This window comes from Vanessa cardui, chromosome 11 (assembly GCF_905220365.1).
Source record: "Vanessa cardui chromosome 11, ilVanCard2.1, whole genome shotgun sequence".
In the NCBI taxonomy this organism is placed as follows: Eukaryota; Metazoa; Arthropoda; class Insecta; order Lepidoptera; family Nymphalidae; genus Vanessa; species Vanessa cardui.
Window position 1 is genome coordinate 8,267,654 of NC_061133.1, and position 19,540 is coordinate 8,287,193.

A 19,540-nucleotide genomic window follows, 5' to 3' on the forward strand; every position below is an offset into this window, starting at 1 on the left:
CAAGCAACCAAGCAAGCAGTGTCAGGCTATGATTCAGGATTTAATCCATAAAACCTGAATTATAGTCTGACACTGCTGTCAGCTACGCCCGAGGCGTGCTCGCAGTGGTTACCTAATATTGTAAACGACTGACTCGTCAACTAATGTCACTTTTGGTATATACGTGATTATCGGAGCGTGCTCGTGTCATTTCGTGCAGTAGGTGGAGAGGGCCTAGCTTCCTTCCATTTTTTATAGGCATATAGCTGCTACCTTTCATAGGCGAGAAAGAGATAGCAGAGCGAGAATGGTACAGGACTTAACATGTTCGTCTCAGATGATTCCTTCTTTCGGTCTTTCAGTACATTTGCTCTGACGCTATTAGGAACGATGCCGATGTGAGCGAAGCACGGCACACGATGGAAAGTAATGGCGAAATAAAAGAAATAATATCTGTGTGCTTTTTGCCGAATCATGTTAATCATTTACTGTTTTTGTCTGCTCTGTCACCGTAAGGCGGGAATCAGCCTGTCAAAGCCATTGTAGTATTCACCGGGAAGAGCGTGATGTTTTATAAAGTAAATAGACATTTTATTGTTATTTAAAACGTTTATGTGTATATACGTGTATTAATATATACGTGTGTGTGTATGCGTTTTGTGATTTGTGGAAAATACAGCTTCGCGTTAAGAAGATGACGTGTTGTATTGACATAGCATTAAAATTACTAACAACATATACCTATCTTATTTCTACACTATTATGAATATTGATTCAGTCAATTGCTATTACTCGCAAATGTAGAAATATTCAAAATAAGAATTTTGATTAAAATCAGAATAGCCTTTATTTACCGTTACAGATAACAACAAAGTCAATAAAGTGCATTATTTAAAAAATAAAAAACCTAAACTATAACCAATTTACATAATTTGCCTCCAAGTCTAAATTTTAATGATATAAATCTGAATACTGAAGAACAAAATGATAACAATGATGTCACATTAAATAGTTATAAAATCATCAAAATAATATATCTATATCGATGTATCAATCTCTCGATAATGATGCTTACATAGAGTATTTTATTTACGGTATAGGTTGGCGGACGAGCATATGGGCCACCTGATGGTAAGTGGTCACCATCACCCATAGACAATAAAGCTGTAAGAAATATTAACTATTCCTTAGATGGTCAATGTGCCACCAACCTTGGGAACTAAGATGTTATGTCCCTTGTGTCTGTAGTTACACTGGCTCACTCAACCTTCAAACCGGAACACAACAATACTGAGTACTGTTATTTGGCGGTAGAATAACTGATGAGTAGGTGGTACCTACCCAGACGGGCTTGCATAAAACCCTACCACCATCCATCCATAGCTTTCTAGTTATCTCTTTTTAAATTGTTCTGAAACCAAGCCAAATATACTACTCCTGATCAACCTGGTTCTTAATTATCAAAATATAAAAAGTAAAATAAAAATCTTTTTAAAAACAAGTTTTTATTTAAACACGCTAAAAAGAAAAAAAATAAACTTATACACGAAAAATTTTACTGTAAACTTGTAACGCCATTTTACGCTGACACATTTGACACAGTTTGGAGGTATGTTATGAAAACTTGTCGCGCCAGACAAAATTATTCACTTATTTATAAAAATATAGTAAATCTCGCGACAAGCTTTTCTGCTTAAAAAGGCTTCGTTTTTAAAAAGGTTTTACTTTTTATTTATTTCAAATTCAATTGAAACCTATTAAAATTAAAAACTCCAACAACGAGGCGGCGAGTACAAAATGCAATGATTTTGACAGGATGGCCGGTTCCCGCCTTGCGGTTAGATTGCAAATAAATGAGGCAAAGGAATAATAAGATTCAGTTTAAAACACGCAAACGTAAGTAAAAATATAAAGGTGAGTTGACACTGTTTCTACAGCTTCTCTAATCCTTCATAATGACATGCTGAATTTTCCACGAGGCATATAATAGCTGATTTAGGATATGGTTTATAATATTGTGCAATGTTTGTGTATAAACTACATGCATTGATCCAGTACCTCGTGCAATAACAGACCAACAAAAACTACTATTATGATATATGATGTAAATAATTTTTAAAATCAATACGAATAATACGAAAACATGGAGGTTTTTCTTTAAATTGTTTTGTAAAAGACTTTAATATTAAAGGTTTATTATTAGGACGAAAGACTTGTTATAAAAATAAGAAAAAAATTATGATTACTAATATTTATGTAGTGTAATTTTACATTATTTTTGTCTTCATACCATAACGTGAAAAAAAACTAAATTAGCACACAGAGAAAAATTTAAATCAAGAATCTATCTCTAACAGACACAGTAACGTAACATTCAACCAAACATTTAAAACATATTTTGAATACACATCAAAGTTAAGAGTAAAGCAGGTACTACAAATAGTTTCAATTTCAACTCGCTAAAATTTTGCTTTATCCAGACAAGGTCACTCTCGTAGCACATTTATGTGATTACTCACACTGAGAGCTATTAAGTAAAATTAAAACCGACTTTTCACCTCTAAGAGCTTAATGGGGTTTCGGTTATTTTGTCCATTTACGAACTATATTATACCGTACATAGCACGTACGTAATAATCGAATACGTAACCAAAAGTAATTTCAGCGACTATCAGACGATAATGATCAAACGTACCTTCGACACTATTTGGGCAATAACATCAATAACAGCCTGTAAATTTCCCACTGCTGGGCTAAGGCCACCTCTCCCTTTGAGGAGAAGGTTCGGAGCATATTCCACCACGCTATTCTAATGCGGTTTGTTCGAATACACATGTGGCAGAATTTCTATGAAATTAGATACATGCAGATTTCCTCACGGTATTTTCCTTCACCGCCGAGCATGAGATGAATTATAAACACAAATTAAGAACATGAATCTTCAGTGGTTCCTGCCTGGGTTTGAAGCTGCAATCATCGGTTAAGATGATCATATTAATTGTTTATTACCATGAATATAAAAAAAATACTATTATAATGGACTATTAGTATCTTAGTATATCCTAAGGATGTTCTAGGTCCTGTAAACTAAAACGAAAAACCGATACCATTTTTCATGCACAAAAATGCGTGCAATGATCTGTCATCTTCTGTACAGTGCAGAGCGCTGTTGTTTCATTAGAGTTTGTAAATGTTTACGTACGAACCTTGATGAGTTTACTTAGCTCATTAAGTATAAAGATATGATTAATGACCCACATCATCTTCGCATTAACGATAATATTAAGACTATGTTATGTATTTTAATTTTCAGTTAATGACCCAAGATGGCCTGGAAAATAGTATTTAATTATGTTAAAATCCTGTCAATAAGATGAAAATCTCACACTGATTTTTTATAATTTATCTCTCTTATCTCGTCTCTTATTTGACAGCCAATAATAATATAACGTTTTTCTCTAAAAATTCTGACACACACAGACCCGACTGAATAAAGCATATATTTTTAACAATCCATAATTAATGTATTATATTGTGGCTCTTATATAGGCTTATTAAATATAATCCGGATAAGCTTGATACATGGAAATAAAGTACATATAAAATACTTTTACTATAACTACATATTTTTTTCTCATTTATTAAAATATCCTCTTTATAGGGTTTTTGACGGAACTTTAATAACATTTGTTTCGTTCAACAAATATCTTAAGATATAAATGTAAAATGATAATATATATAATATATCTTTAAATTTCATAAAGTCACATTATATATGAAATTAAAGACTTAGCCAGAATTAATCAGAGAAACATAATATATTTTTTTCAATTCCAAAAAGAAAATCAAAATATTGGCTTCTATTTTGATACTATGTATTATATTATGTTCATAAAATTTTTGATGTAAATATTGTTACTGTACATCTATTATAATGTTTAAATGATAGTTACCTTTTATACACACAATAATTATAAAGTATGATTTGTGTTAACATCAAAACAAAACTATAACACGCGTTGGTAACAAAATGTTTTGTAACCAACTTATGCTGAAATTTACACGTGTCACTGATGACGGCTATATGAAGAACTTTTACAGCTGCACACTGGAAATTTGGCAATTTTGACAATAGCAAATTTCCTACTAACTGGCAAACACTCCTTTATAACTTTATATCCGAATCCCTTAGGATAAAGTTGTTGTTCAAAATTTCGATCGAGATGAATACAAGCCCGAATTAAGTACATGAAAATTCAGTTTATTTTTAGATATGTTGCCTCAGGCGCATCATATTATTACAGGCTAAAATAGCAAATGGTTTATAAAAAATTAACGAGAACCAAAATGGTGCCGTTTTTTCCATAATGAAGAAAACAATTTCATAAATTTATGTAGATTTTAATAATATTTTTGATGTGGTACAGTTTTTTTGGAAATAAATAACGATCGTTTACAAACATCGACGATACGATTATAATGTTGTATGAAAGTGTAAAAAGTTTTTTGTGTAAAATAAATAATTTATAACTTTCAAGAATGGATTTACATGACAAAAGATAATCGTAATTTATATTACAGAATATAATCAAACTAGATAAAGATTTATTGATACCGTGTTATAAAAACGAAGGAAACGTAGATGATTATGGAAATAAATATATTTACAACAATAATAAAACGCCGTTCTATGATAATTGCACATTCACGTAACTCGTTTTATCTTCCATTTAGAATCAAAACCGGATGTCTAGACGTCATAAAAGTATTTCCTAAGTAAATACTTACAAAACATTTTCATAATTATAATAACTAAAAAGTATTTTTTAAGTAATTTATTTAACAAAACTATAAAGTTTATTATAAGTATATTATTATGTATTGTAAAGTTTATTAAGCAAATTGTTTATTTCAAATAAAATTTATAGCTTGAGAAATAAAATCAAAATCTATACACAAACAAACGGTTTGGCAAGTTTTTTTATTGTTATAAAAATAAATGCACCCACATAGCTATTTGATACAAAGTCGATAACGTAATAAATCGATCAAACGATTTGTTGAAACCGAATATGTTGACATGCGGGCCATTGTGACGCACACTTTTAAACAAACTTTAGTAAAAACTTGCTTTAGTAGTATGTGAATAACATTTTAACGATAGATAAAATTTTAATAATTTATTTATTATAATAACGGAATAAGAAATAAAGTATAGCATGCTATAAGCTTAATTAATAGTAGCTAAAATAATTTTAAATTTCCTTAAAAGCTTAAGTTACTTACATAAAATTAACATGGTATTTAAATATTTTACGTGAAAAAAAATGATGTACGCCTGATATTAAATGATAAATCTGAGTATTTTTCACTCAGCAGTTTTGCTTCAGCGGTTCAATAAAAGTTGAAGGGTCAAGTTGAGTTGATTATTCCGATTAATTGGATATACCGCACCCGCCACGAGTCAAGAAATAGGCCACTGAATGATGCTTGCATTGAGCGGTGTTCATTTTGTCAATTACCCGTTCCCGCCTTTCGAATATAAAGATGTATATTATTGGTTACGCTTAATACACCCTAAAGAATATTTATTTCTAATTTGTTTTACTTTTATAATATATTTTACTGTAAGTTAAAAATACAATTTACAAAAATCTGCTATAGTTGTTCTATGTGCGACTCTCTTTTGTTTTTTTTTTAATAATTCTTTTGCGCGGGATAACATTCTAAAGTAAACGAAAGCCTAGAAAGATATGCTTAATAATGACGTTCTAAAATCGCTTACACTTTTTTGAAATCGGATACACTAACAAAATATGAGTTTATTAAATATAAATATACATATACATAAAGAAGTATATCTAACAATATTTTAACATTAAGAAATAGATTGATGTTAGTTCAGTAATTTAAAACGACCCCGAGGAAGAGTGTGTGTCATAGGATTCATGTGTAATTACAGTTTCAGAACTGCATAAATTAGTCTTCCTAGTTCAAATATCTGGGCGGAGTAAAAGTTGTATGATATTAATATAACCATTTGATGATTTAAACATGAGCATTAAACAAATATTTAATTACTTAATCATTAAAAATAAAAGGGTTTAATTAACAAGCAAGGATACGTTTAGAGGATTTGATGAAAGGTTTCGTTGATTTCTTTAGAACCGTTTCGCTTTTCTCTGAATAATGGATTAATATGGAAGGCAAAGCTTATTTTTTATTCAAATTTAATTAGAATTGAGTGCCTACCGAAATTATTTTTTTATGTTTGATAAGTTAAGTAAATCTTGTATTGAGAGAAAAAGATTTGATTATTTTTACAATCAATGACTTCTCATTATTTTGACAAGGTACTGTTACCTATTTAAAATTAGAGAAAAGTAAATATAAAATGTTAATACATTTTTTTTGGCACCAATATCGAACATTGTACGGTATTTAAGTATCCAAGGTTCTATCGTCACCAGCACCAAACGGCTGTGCAGAGTATTATCTCAATGTTTTGATCTGAAACTTTTTTAATTGCGAAAAATATACAACACATACTATGTCAAGTGACAATAAATAAAAGCTGAATAACAAAAATATATTCTTTTTCTAGTAAACTCTTCTGCATCTGGTTAGCATCAAGTGAAGAATACGAAGAGCGACACAGGGTCTGATTAGTAGGGGACAGCAGTGTGGACTTCGTCGCCGACTGCGCCGCACGTTACCGCGCATTTTCCTCGTGTTTTCCTAAAAACAACGAATAAATAAGTGATGCGAACATTACTGACATACCTAAAACTATGTAATATATAACTTTGTTAAAATATATGAACTTAACCATGTGAGGCCAACATGAAAAAGTGGTAAGTCCTATGAAATAAATACTTTTAAATTATTACATTATATTCAATTCAGTAAAAAATTTGTTTTATATAGTTTTGTAATTTAAATATTTACATAATTTAATTTAAGTGATATTTATTTCGAATAAATTGTTCATTCTTCGTCTTATTTGCTTAGTTATCTAAATCACGCTGATCTCAAGTTGTTTACCGTCTTCTCAATTGAATTCTTTATACAGTAGCAAATTTTATACTTTTAAAGTCACCATAATCATTATCTACATATATTTTAAGTAATATCATTAAAAGAATTAGAATCAAAATAGATAAGACCAGTCACGAACATTATTATTAAAAATAAAAACTTTTGTGGATTCTAAAAAAATAGGTATAATATTATTCTTTATTTCGACATATTACTTCCGTGTATTATGATATCCATCGAAGCAATATATGTAGCTATATATATAAATATATAATACAAAACAATGAAGGCTGTATAAGGACACATAAGCCACGACGATGAGATTACATAACAATGGTTACTTTCGGCCGAAACAACTGTAACTATGTCATTAACTGGGATTTCAGGATAATTTGCGTTTTTTGGTCACGCTTTTATCGTAGTTCATTTATTGGAATTCGTATTAAATTAATAATTACTCGTAGAATTTAATCGTAATTTGTTTGCCGATGTTTTTTTTTCTTTCGGCAAAGTTTTTAATTGGATAATAAGCGTTCAATTATAAAACTGGAAAATAATTACAGTTTTTTTTACATTATCAAAACTTTTAATAAAAAATTCGGGTTTTCAAAAATTTACTCTCTGCCTTTTGTATCAAATCGTATTATTGAATCCTATTGTCGTTTGTAGGGATTACTCCGTCTCTACAATAAAAGGGAAACATTCAAATGTAAGATTTATATATACTATAATAATTATAATTTTAGGTAGAAATAAAAATACATTTAATTATAATACGATTTATTTATCGTAACTGTAGTGCTAATTATTAATAATAATAAAAGTATGTTATTAAAACCACATTTAAATACTAATCAAAAATAGTTTTAGTAACAATTTTTCCATGAACAATTATTACGCGTTAAGCTCTTTTAAGTAGGTGCTACAAGCACGGATAAGTAACGGTGTAAAGTTTCTGTTTTGCTAACAAATTTGTTAAATACCGCGTTAACGTGGCTGATTACGTAACGCTTTCAGAACGACGAATTACTCAGAAATCAAATCAAAATATACTTTATTCAAGTAGGCTTTTATAAACACTTTTGAATCATCATTTAACAACTATATTAAGTAAAGCTAACACCGCTTCGGAAAGAAGATTCTGACGAGAAGAACCGGCAAGAGTTTCAGTAGTTATTCTTTTTCAACATTTAAATATTTATTAATGTTAATACTTTTTATCGTCTGCATCATCATATCATCTTGTCCGAGAATAACACACTTCTTTACCATTGTACTCGTATTTTTTACAAATAAATTGAATTTTTGAAACGGCAAAGTTAAAAATGTCTGTGGAATTTTACTATAGAAACGGACAGACATTTCGCATTCGATTTTTGTCGCTATGTAGTTAAACCATATCATCCTAGTTGTATACAATCATGAGTACATAGAGCGAATGCACATTTGTCTTTGTAGTCAATGTAGTCTAATATGATATTGCCATGGTGATTGCTTGTGAATTTGGAATATACGTAGTTATCGTTCTCTCCTTGTAAAATATCTTTAGTAAAATCATAGCCAGTTCGCTTTTATATCAAGATATATTAATAAATTCCTTCGCGTTCTAATTTTATATTTTATGTTATTCAATTAAATAGATACAATTTTTTTAGATATTTAATACTTAATACTTTAGTTAAACAGTGTACAACCCTATTATTTTATAGCCAAAATCATTTCTGTCTCATTGTGATAATGGAAAAATTACCATAAAAATGAAACGAAACGCGGAATAATATTTACGCTTTGTAAAGCTATGCTTTTGTTCTGAGGGATTCTGCGTTGATAGTCAAAAGTTTTTTTATGACAAAATAGCCAATCTTTAGAATGCTACGTACATTTATCCATTAACAATAAATAAAAAAAAAGAAAACTCATTACTGAATCTTTAAATTATCAAAATATCAATCTGTGACTTTGTCTGCTCTTTTTAGATAACTTATGTCAATCTTGCAACTGAATTTTAAGCTAGCTTAGATGGAACTGACATTGCATACAATTTGCATGAAGTTAACATCATTTTTTTAGACGGGTAGATAATTAGTTACCAACATCCATAGAGGTTGGCACTGTTAGAAATATTAGCCATTCTTTAGAGCACCAATTCGCCACAAACCTTGGAAACTAAGATGTTTTGTCCCTAGTGTCTGATACACCGATTCAAACTAAGACAAAACAATACTGGGTATTGCTGTTCGACTGACGATATACGAATATGGGATGAGAGGGTGGAACCTACCCAAGGCCTTGCATTAGGCCCTACCACCAAGTGAAACACAATCTTCTAAATCAATAATATATGTATATTGGAGTGAGTTCAAAATAGATTGCAAGATTGTGTATAATGTAGTATGTAGTAGAAGTATGAAATAAAGGATATTTTTTTTTGGCACAATCTTATTGCCTTACGACAAATTCGTAAAACACATTTATAATATGGTCAAAATTTCGAGGTTATGCTTGTATGAAATTTATTATACATATTTTTATATAAGATAATAATTATATCGATGTTAAAATTATTTAAAATATTTGCGTGTAAGTTATAATATTTTATATCAAAGTAGACCAAAATAAATACGCAAATGGTAGTTAAGCAAATTGTCAAAATTATTTGTGTGGTCTGTTTCATTGGAAAGCCTTATTGAATATTATTATAAAGAGTTATTGCATAGCTTTCTGCTCTAGTGCATTGATTTTAAATAACAATTACTGGATTAGGGAAATATGACCCTATAAATTTCCAATGGATGAACTTGAAACGTGAAAAAATGTCTCAAAGATGACACATAATGATTGAGGATATCTCAGTTTAGGTACGGAGCTCTAAGATACTAGTTAGTACGTAAATGTAGTAAAAATAATTTAAGTAGTAGGTAAGATTTTTTTAATAGTCTCAATCTCTTTCCTGAATATATAAACTGTGTGAGGGATCTACACAGTTCATAATCATTAAGATGAGATGTGTAATAAAAAAATCCATAATTAACCTTTGAATAGCTAGAATATAATATAAAATAAAAGTGCTTTAAAGCAATAATTCCAGACGTAAGTGACATTATTTTTAAGTTTAAGTGAAGCTCAAACTTCAGTTACGTGACAAAAGGCTTCGTGTAGACTACGGACGATATACCGTTTTCTGCAGTTAAATGTGGCGTAAAGCAATAGCGGTTCCGTGGTTGCGTCGAAGGAAACGAAATGCTCTGAATAAAAGTGGATGTGTTGACGAGAACCTTAGAGAAAAACGTACTGTGTTTTATTGCTGAGGTACTGAAATAGAAATGTTCAAACAAAACTTATTTTTTAAAAAGTTTATATAAAAAATATAAATTTCTCTCTCAAACTTATAATGTTAACTATTCATAAATATCTCAAGCTGTATAAATTTCCCAGATATAAACATTTTAATCATAAATATACTCCTAAATAAAAATAAAAAAAAACCTCGTATTATCGTTTCCACCAGTTCCAGCGGAAAAATACAGTTACAATTCTCGCTACTATTTTACCGTGTTTAGTCAATGTGAGCAAAACAATTTATTCGATTTAAGCAAACTTGTTTAATCCCTCTTAGAATCCGTCCTTTCCCATCCGTGTAGATAACACACCTGAAAATCAAACAAATATTATGTTATGGGCGTACCTTTTGGATAAGCATACTTGTCGCTGACGAAACTTCCAGCTAGACGCTTTGGACTTCCAATTTCACGATAATAGCGTATTTATAGTCTATGTCAAGGCAGATTAACATTTAGCTCAAAGTATGATTTAAAATAGATAAAATAAAATTGTATGCTACTGCTGTTAATTTTAGAAATTCCAGTAAACCATTATAGATAAATTAAGATAGAACTGAGCTGCTATTCCAACTTATCAAGATTAAAATTTTGCATTTCAGCTCTACTTAGACGTTAAACTCATGTATCACTTATCTATATAATATTATGTTATAAAATTACACTTCTAAAAAAAATAACTAAATTAGTCACTTTCGACAGGAAGTAAGAAATGTAACCAAAATATTAATACATTATCTTATTTCTAGTAAGTTTGAGCTACTGTAATTTTAAAGATTCTAACCTGTACTAACTATTACGTCACTATAAGATCATTCTAATAATTTCCTTTAATTTTTACGGTCATCAATATTAACCAGCTCATAGTACTTATGACTGAGATGATCTAAGATGATGATTAAGATATCAATCAAAGCCACTGTAGTGCTTTTAATGAAAAGTGCGTAGATAGGCAGTCTTTTTTAATTTAATTTAATTATGTTGCTGAGTTGAGTAGATCTCTGGCATTTAAAACGTAGTATCTACATTTTCATGAGCCACGCAGAGACCCCAAGAGGAACGCGCATTAGCGTCCGACGTGCTAATTACGAGTAACAACCCAAATAGGCCTGACCCTGGAGTAAAGATGGAGCTACTAGCCTCAAAGGCTTCAATGCCGGTATCGTACTAGGTAAACTCCTGCCCATGATGGAAGGTCCAAATGCGAATTGCACGAGGGCATATACATTTATGGCAAGATAAGTAAGTATTAATTGATTGTCGCTCTCAAAACAACCCATTTGCAAAAGCTGCTGCTCATAACGATATAAATGAAATGCAGATGCCTTTAGGAGTCGGGTCATATTTTTACACATTAAAAGCATATGTTATCTGAAAATAAAATAAAAAGCAACCAGTATTATTATATAAATTCGATTTTAGTTGTATTTAATCGGTTGATTAAGTGATGCGATATATTTACGATAAGAAACAAAACCAATACAACACATACAATATGAAGATAACGAAGGTTGTTTGACAGCCGGCGAAGTTAACAGACAACGTGTAACGAGTCATCTCGTTATGCGCATTCAAGCATGTAAATCCGCCTATTAGCGAAAAAAAACATTGTATCGATATTTTTTTAAATAATTTTCTTGCTTAAGATCACATTAAAATGTTAATGTCTTACAATTCTTTGATACGTGCTTTCAAATCAAATCAAATCAAAATAAACTTTATTCAAGTATGCTCTTACGAGCACTTTTGAATCGTCATTTTACAATTAAGTGAAGCTACAATCGATTAGGAAATTAGATTCTACCGAGAAGAACCGGCAAGAAACTAGTAGTTACTTTTTTTCAACATTTCAAAAATACAAATTCATGTTAGTTAAATACAATTATTTAAATTAATATATCTTGCGAAGTGAACAGGTACGCTTTTTTATCATCTATAAAATCTTGTATCGAATAATATGCCTTTTTTACCATTATATTTTGTACAAACGATATGAATTTACGAAACGGCAAAGTTAAAAATATCTTTGTAATTTGAATAATATTATAGTAAAAACACTTAGATTATCTTCATCACTTATATTCATTATTATTTTTTGTAAGAAAAACCTGTAAATACTTCATAGTCAACGACGCCGTTTACAAACACATATTTTTGTGATGGAACTTTTTTATCTTATATTTTCAACAAGTCCAAGGGTATTCTTATGATAATTAATACACTATTGTATTCATATTAGAAACATTGGAACTGACAACAACAACATAAAATTATGATAAAAAAAATTCAAGCCGTTTCATAAATGACAGTTTTAAACTCCTTCTTTTAGATCGTTTCAAAACGGTTAATTTAATACCCTTATATCATTCTAACTTTTTTTTATATAAATTTGTTTAACAGAAAAGGAATTATAAAAATCTCTTTTGATCACACTGTAAGGCAAGCTACAAACAAAAATGGATCGAAATAAAAGCGTACTTCTATTTCAAATACATATAAATACTATATTGGATGTATTCGGCTGTTTGAATATCAGAAATGTTATCTTCTATAACACGAGCGAATAACGAACGTAGGTCATAACGCTAACACACAGTGACTTAGTAAAAGCTTCATTAAAATCTTTGAAATTGCGAGGTAACGTGCATAGAAAACCAAAAAGACAATATCGGAAAAATATGTTTCGTATGTTTGGTAGGAAAAGTTATCGAGTTTCTCGTGTTTATTGAAACCATTTATAATTATGGTATGTGAATATACGTCACCATAACCAGTTTATTAAATGTATATAATCATAATACTTTCACACACACTTGCAGACACTCATATACAACACACATGCTCTTTGTAATAATTATTAATTTCAGTTATCTTTATTTTTATTTTATTTAACTTTTTTATATTAATTTAATGTTGTTTATTCTTTAGTTGCTATATAAGCAACTAAAGAACAACACATGATGTTAAGGAAGAGTGGGTCCCTCTGACACGAGTATGTATCATGCTCACTAGAGAGACTGAACCTTAAATATAAAAAATAATTAATAATACACTACTCAATACCATAATAATAATTGATGTACTATTGATGTTATTTTAGAGCGTATATTACGTCTCGATTGACAATAGACGTATTACACGAAAAAAGTTTAAAGTACAGTCTACTAACTAGTGGCCTTGGTAACTTTAACGGAATGAGGATGGGAGCGAGCGCTAAAACAGCCTTCAAAGTGGAAGTCTAGTGAAGTACTCAGATAGGTTTGAGTACTTTAGACCCGTCTTAATGGTGCGTTCAGTGAGGCCAAATCTCGGCTTTGAAGGCCGTTTTAAAACGAGTGTACGTTATGAGTCTGGCAACTCCAGTATTTCGGTGGAATTTTTCCACTTTGTGTTCTCGTTACCTTATTCCATAGTTATTGTAATGCAAGTATTTAAGGGTCTTCCTTCTGGGATTCCTATTAGTAGATACATGCTTCCTAAATGACAAAAATTACACGATCATTCGTAAATGTATTTAATATGTAAAAAAATACTTTAGAGTATTCGGGGTATTAGGCACGTGAAAGTAATTAATATAAAAACTATCGATTCTATATGAAAATTACGTAAAAAAAGCGATTCGACAAATAGTCTAATAACAAGGCCCCAATAACTTTATTGCTGTTTGCTTGAATGACCAATTACTAATTTTATATAAGTGTGTCTGACTCCAAATTGGAGAGACACAATTATAGCGACTTTTTGTATTTTATTGTCTCAGCTGTTGGGTTCTACAAATAGACACATATATAACACAATGAAGTAAGTTTCCCTTATTGCACTCAAAAGACCAGTACCAATACCAGTTTATGATTTTCAAGTATTACTTACTTTTCAATTTGAATTAAATAGAAAATAGCGTTCTATCATACCAAACGGGATATTTTCCTACTAAGACATGATAAAATAGAAAAGACATGTTAGATTTTTTTTTCATTGTTATTTTGTATCTTCACAAATATGTTTTCCGTGTCATTGATGTATCTATATTTATTCAAGCTCGCCCATTAATATTCGTAAATATATTTTAGAAGAGCAGAGATATTTTCGACTTCTTGATCAACTTTTGCAAAATGCTCAATTTTCAGTTATAAATACTGTGATGAAATCGGAAAAGTATAAGTATGGCACAGTGTTGAATTAAGAATGAAAGAGTGATGAAATCGGAAAAGTATAAGTATGGCACAGTGTTGAATTAAGAAGGACAAATAGACTCTTCACGCCACCTAATTATTTTGGTCAAGAAACACGGGCGCTATTGTGGTCACGAACAACTATTAACTACAAAATTTTGTAATTTGTTTAAAAGTAGGTGTATAAAATAAACTTAAAGTAAGCCCGCACGAAAACATTTCTTACTATAAGCTTCTTGTTTATTAGCATGATTCTCTCGCAGAGACAGATTTATTAATGTGTCTCCTCAAGGCTAAACTAAATTGCTGTATTTTTTCTAACAATACCAAAAATATAATAAAATAACGAATACAAAGCTTATACAAAAATATTTTTTTTTAATAGCACGTGGTTGGTGAGATCGAGACGGTCAACGATCAGCATCGCCTATGGAAATTGGCGTTTTAATCATTCCTTACATCGCAAAGGCGCCACTTACCTTAGGGACTAGGATGTTATGTCCCTCAAAGCATCTGTTGCATGAATCCTTCTTCCAAAATATTCGGTTGTAGGCTCAGCCTGGCTCACCTATCTGTCTATACCATTATATAAATTACACGTGCTAGTTGAATAATTTATACATTTGGAAGAGAACGTTGTTGGCTCGTACGGTGTAGGCATTAAATTATGTGCGATTTACTTTCAGAGTTAAACTGTCACGTTCCATACATGAGAATATATTGCGAATTGTTTACGTAATTTTATTGACAAAAATCCTGAACAAAGCCAAGTCAGAAAATACGTGCTGAACGTGATACTATATTTTATTTTATGCATGGACGCCGGTAAAATACTGATCTAGCCTGTATTACCCAGGTGTATCTAGTTTTATTGACATTGTTTGTAATAAGATCTCAAACGCTATTTATAACCTTAGCTACCAATTAAAATTGTATTTGATTATTTCTTTTGCATGAAGAAATTTAAGTTCCAAATTTAGAAGCTTTTATTAAAAGATCAAGTATTTGATTAACTTTATTTTTAATTAATTACAAGATAAGCTCATAGCTACCTGATCCATAGAGTTTATTAAGATTCGGTGTTTGAAATAAATGATAAAGACAAAAATAAGTCGTGAGATATCCTATTTGCTAATTATTTTTTCGTTTATATTTAATTTATTTGTAAAAAACGTATATAGCCAGAATTAAATAAATAAATGTAGTGACATTATTATTTATTAGTTTTTTAGACAGAATTGAATAATAAATAAATTCGATAAAGGGAGGACGTCAAATTTTAAATCTAGCTCAATAGGTATAGATGTTGCTGTCCTAAAAGTGTCCCTCGATAGTTAAACCGGTACCCAGATATGTGAAAGTCGCAGTTTGGTCCCTGAATCGTAAGACTATTGTTATTTCCACTTCTAGCCTAAGCTTGAAGCTTACTTGGAGAGAAGAGGCAAAATAGAATCTTAACAAAAGCCTTTTATCGAGAAACGAAAGATTGAGAGAACGAAGAAAGGTCGTACTAAAAATTTAAATAAGATATTATACAAACAGGAATATTGATATAATGAATAAAAGGTGTCTTAGTGGAAGCGATGTCCTTTGAAAACTTAAATTCGATGTTGCTTAGTAAATAAACGCTTTTTGTATTTATTTCTTATAAAATTGCTCTTTAAACTGCAAATAAAAAGAACAACCGCAACAGTCGTAATTTCGCAATAGTTTTTTTTATATAAAGTCAGAATACAAAACTGTACCTATCTATACCAATTAAGGAACGACAAAGGCGTATTGTTTCTTACTTTTTTTGCACGTTATATATTAAGTTGCATTTGTATTTTATTGAAAAAAAAATTCTCGAGGAATCGTTCCTTCGCGGAAAAATATATAAAATCTTTCAGACAAAGAAAATTCCTGTCTTTATAATTGTCTTTCTTTTATCGTTCTTCGCTAAGTTAGATGATGTTATGTTAAGGCCCAACGTGCGTTTTGTGAAATATTCTTTTGCTACCAAAATTAAAAGAATTTTTCAATACCGAACATTTGTAGTTATAATTATTGTTATATTTGGAGCCGGTGTCAGCCACGGTGCCCTTGCCCCAACAATCAAAAGAAAGAAGCGATGCGAGCCCCTTGATTGATCCAGTATATTATTGTGTAAAAGGTAATTTGTAAAAAACATATTTGTTAAAGTATTCTCGTATTGTTTTTTGATAGATATACTGTAGGGTTTTATTGGCTGACACCGACTCCAAATATAACAATAATTATAACTACATGATATAATCGTTAATCGACTTTTAAGTAGTCTAATATTTTTCATTTCATTTAACTTAGGAAGACTCTAAAAAATATGTTGAATACGCAATTATTTTTATTACTTTTTCGTGCATATTCATTTGTTTTAAAATAGTGTTTTGTTTGAAGTCGGTTTTTCTTTTTGTTAAAATTTTATTTATTTTTTGATTTTAAGTGAAGCTGATGTTGACTAACTATTTTTTTTTTAATATGAATAGATTAAGCGTTCCGTTTATATGAGTCAGAAACTACTTCGAGGACAATTTCAAAGGAAACTTGCGAATAAAGCAAAAATAGACTTTCGAAAATGCGGATTTAAACGTCACGCGGCGTGAACTACAAGGATCCCTCGAAAGAGCTGTAATCGAACTCAGCAAAAAAACTTTGAAAAAGACCAACTATATTTCGTACATCATATGACATCACATCACATACACAAAATTTGATTAAAGATAGTAAGAAATTCTGCCCCATATCGCACCCTAACTGCGAGCCGTATAGGAGTTCCATCACTACATAGTATAAAACAAAGTCGCTTTCTCTGTCCCTATATCTTTAAATCTACGCAACGGATTTTGATGCATGATGAATTTTTTTTAAAAGATAGTGTGATTCAAGGGGAAGGTTTGTGTATATAATACATGAACAATATAGTAAAGAAACACTGATAATTTTAGAAGTTTGCGATGTGATGTCGTATATAAACAAATTCTGTAGTATATTTAGTATCAGTATTGCACCCGTGCGAAGCCGGGGTGGGTAGCTAGTTGATTATAATATTCGACTATGATAATTACATAAATATAACCACATTACGGAAGGTGACTCAAATATCCAAATAACCTATAAATAAAGGATTCGACTGAGTATCGCTAACGTGCTCCTCAGAATTGTTCCGTTCCCTTCCGTTCCGTCACTTTGTCATGGATCCTGTGCTCAGAACCTTACCAAACTTTCACCAAATTACCCTTGAAGTATATATTTTATAATAAAAAAAGAATTATCAAAATTGGTTAACGTGATTTTCAGTTATTCACCTATTTGTCGCGCATATACATAACGCAAATTTAAGACTTATGTCGTTTTCATATGGATACCATCATCGGAAAAAAAAATAAAAAAAATGGGACCCCACGGGAAGCACTACCTTTCAAACAAAAAAAAAATTATCAAAATCGGTCCACCCAGTGAAAAGTTATGAGGTAACAAACATAAAAAAAAAAAAAAAAAAAAAAAAAAAAAGAAAAAAAAAAAAATACAGACGAATTGATAACCTCCTCCTTTTGGAAGTCGGTTGAAAAGAATTAAGTTTAGCACACTTAGTTACGTTACAGTTACAGTTACACTTAGCACTAAAATTTTACTAGCAAACGCATATGATTTAATTATCCAAATACGACCTATGTACTCCGCTTTAATCAAAAGTTTTTTTTTTTTAATTATATCACGCAATTTAAATGAATTATGACACATATATTATCACACTTTAAAATATTGCTGGTAAAAGGTAAAGGTAAAATCTATCTACATAGGAGTTCAGTTCATGTCCGGTGAAAAAAAGTGCTATTTCCTTATCACGTATATCGCGATGGTTCCTCGATCGCTGCTCAATTTAAAGAAGCACTACAGGGTAAATCTCTCATTTATGTACATAATAGTTTCTAATTCATTTGAGGTATTTAGTGTTAAATTAAAATATTATATAATTATTTTTAATTACTATGAATTATAATACCTTTAAGAATTAATTATACTACTTATCCAATATTAAAAAAAAAATTAAATATACAAGCTTTATTTAGAGTCCATAGAAACTTCTTTTTAATTTTGAAATTATTTTTACTGTCACGCTTTACTTATTTCCCTCATCTTTGAATATTTTTATGTATAACAAACAAACGGGTAGCCCATAGTTTATATAAATAAACACACATACTTTTATTACCTTTTACTAAAGATATAAATATAGTAGTTTCTGTTCAATTCGTTCTCACCATCATGGATATATATTAATAAATGAAAATTAAGTTGTGCTCTAGTAAAATTTTAACCCATAAATTTATATTAGGGTAACACTTGCATAGAATGGGACGATTAATATTTACTCATTCTTGGGTATTATTAATCTCATCCTCGGTAATCTTTTAAGCAAATTCATAATGAATCTAGCCGCATAAACAAACAATATTTTAATGAAAAATATACCTATAATATATATACCCTTACTAAAATGTTATTGATTACGCATCTATTTTGTAAATTTCATATATAAACTTAAATATGCTATGCAACAATTATTGTACAAGATTCTGTCACATGTTCCACCAACCCGCATTGGAACAGCGTGGTGGAATATGTTTCAAACCAACTCCTTAATGGGAGAGGAGGCCTTAAAATTTACAGGCTGGTGCTGTAAGTAATTGTGTACTGAAATATTCGAAAAAATGGAAGAAAAACAAAACACGTTCGGGTACCTACCTATGTTTTGATAATAAACATATATGTAGATTAAATTAGGTAGAGAAACCTAGAACTTTAAAGATACATTTGTCGCTACGATGTAGAGACCTACAATTTTTTTTGTGAATAATTAGAATTAGCATTAGTTTACATCCATTACAGATCTTTCACTAAATCCAATCGATTAGCTTGAAATTACATAGTTTCAACATACCAAGATAAATACATATCAAATAATGTTTTTGGCATCAGTACAGTATGTTACGC

The 19,540-nt window shown here is 30.2% G+C and overlaps 1 protein-coding gene across 2 annotated transcripts in view; it reads left to right on the forward strand.

The window, feature by feature from the left end:
* The first annotated feature begins 6,590 nt into the window (after nt 1-6,590).
* LOC124533860 (G-protein coupled receptor dmsr-1-like) overlaps nt 6,591-19,540 on the forward strand; it is a 35,220-nt gene continuing 22,270 nt past the window's right edge. Inside the window, exon 1 of one of the 2 annotated variants that reach the window (XM_047109408.1) lies at nt 6,591-6,833. The gene's annotated coding sequence lies outside the window, so the exon portion shown is untranslated. The remainder of the gene's footprint in view (nt 6,834-19,540) is intronic. The other variant, XR_006966707.1, reaches the window with a different exon arrangement.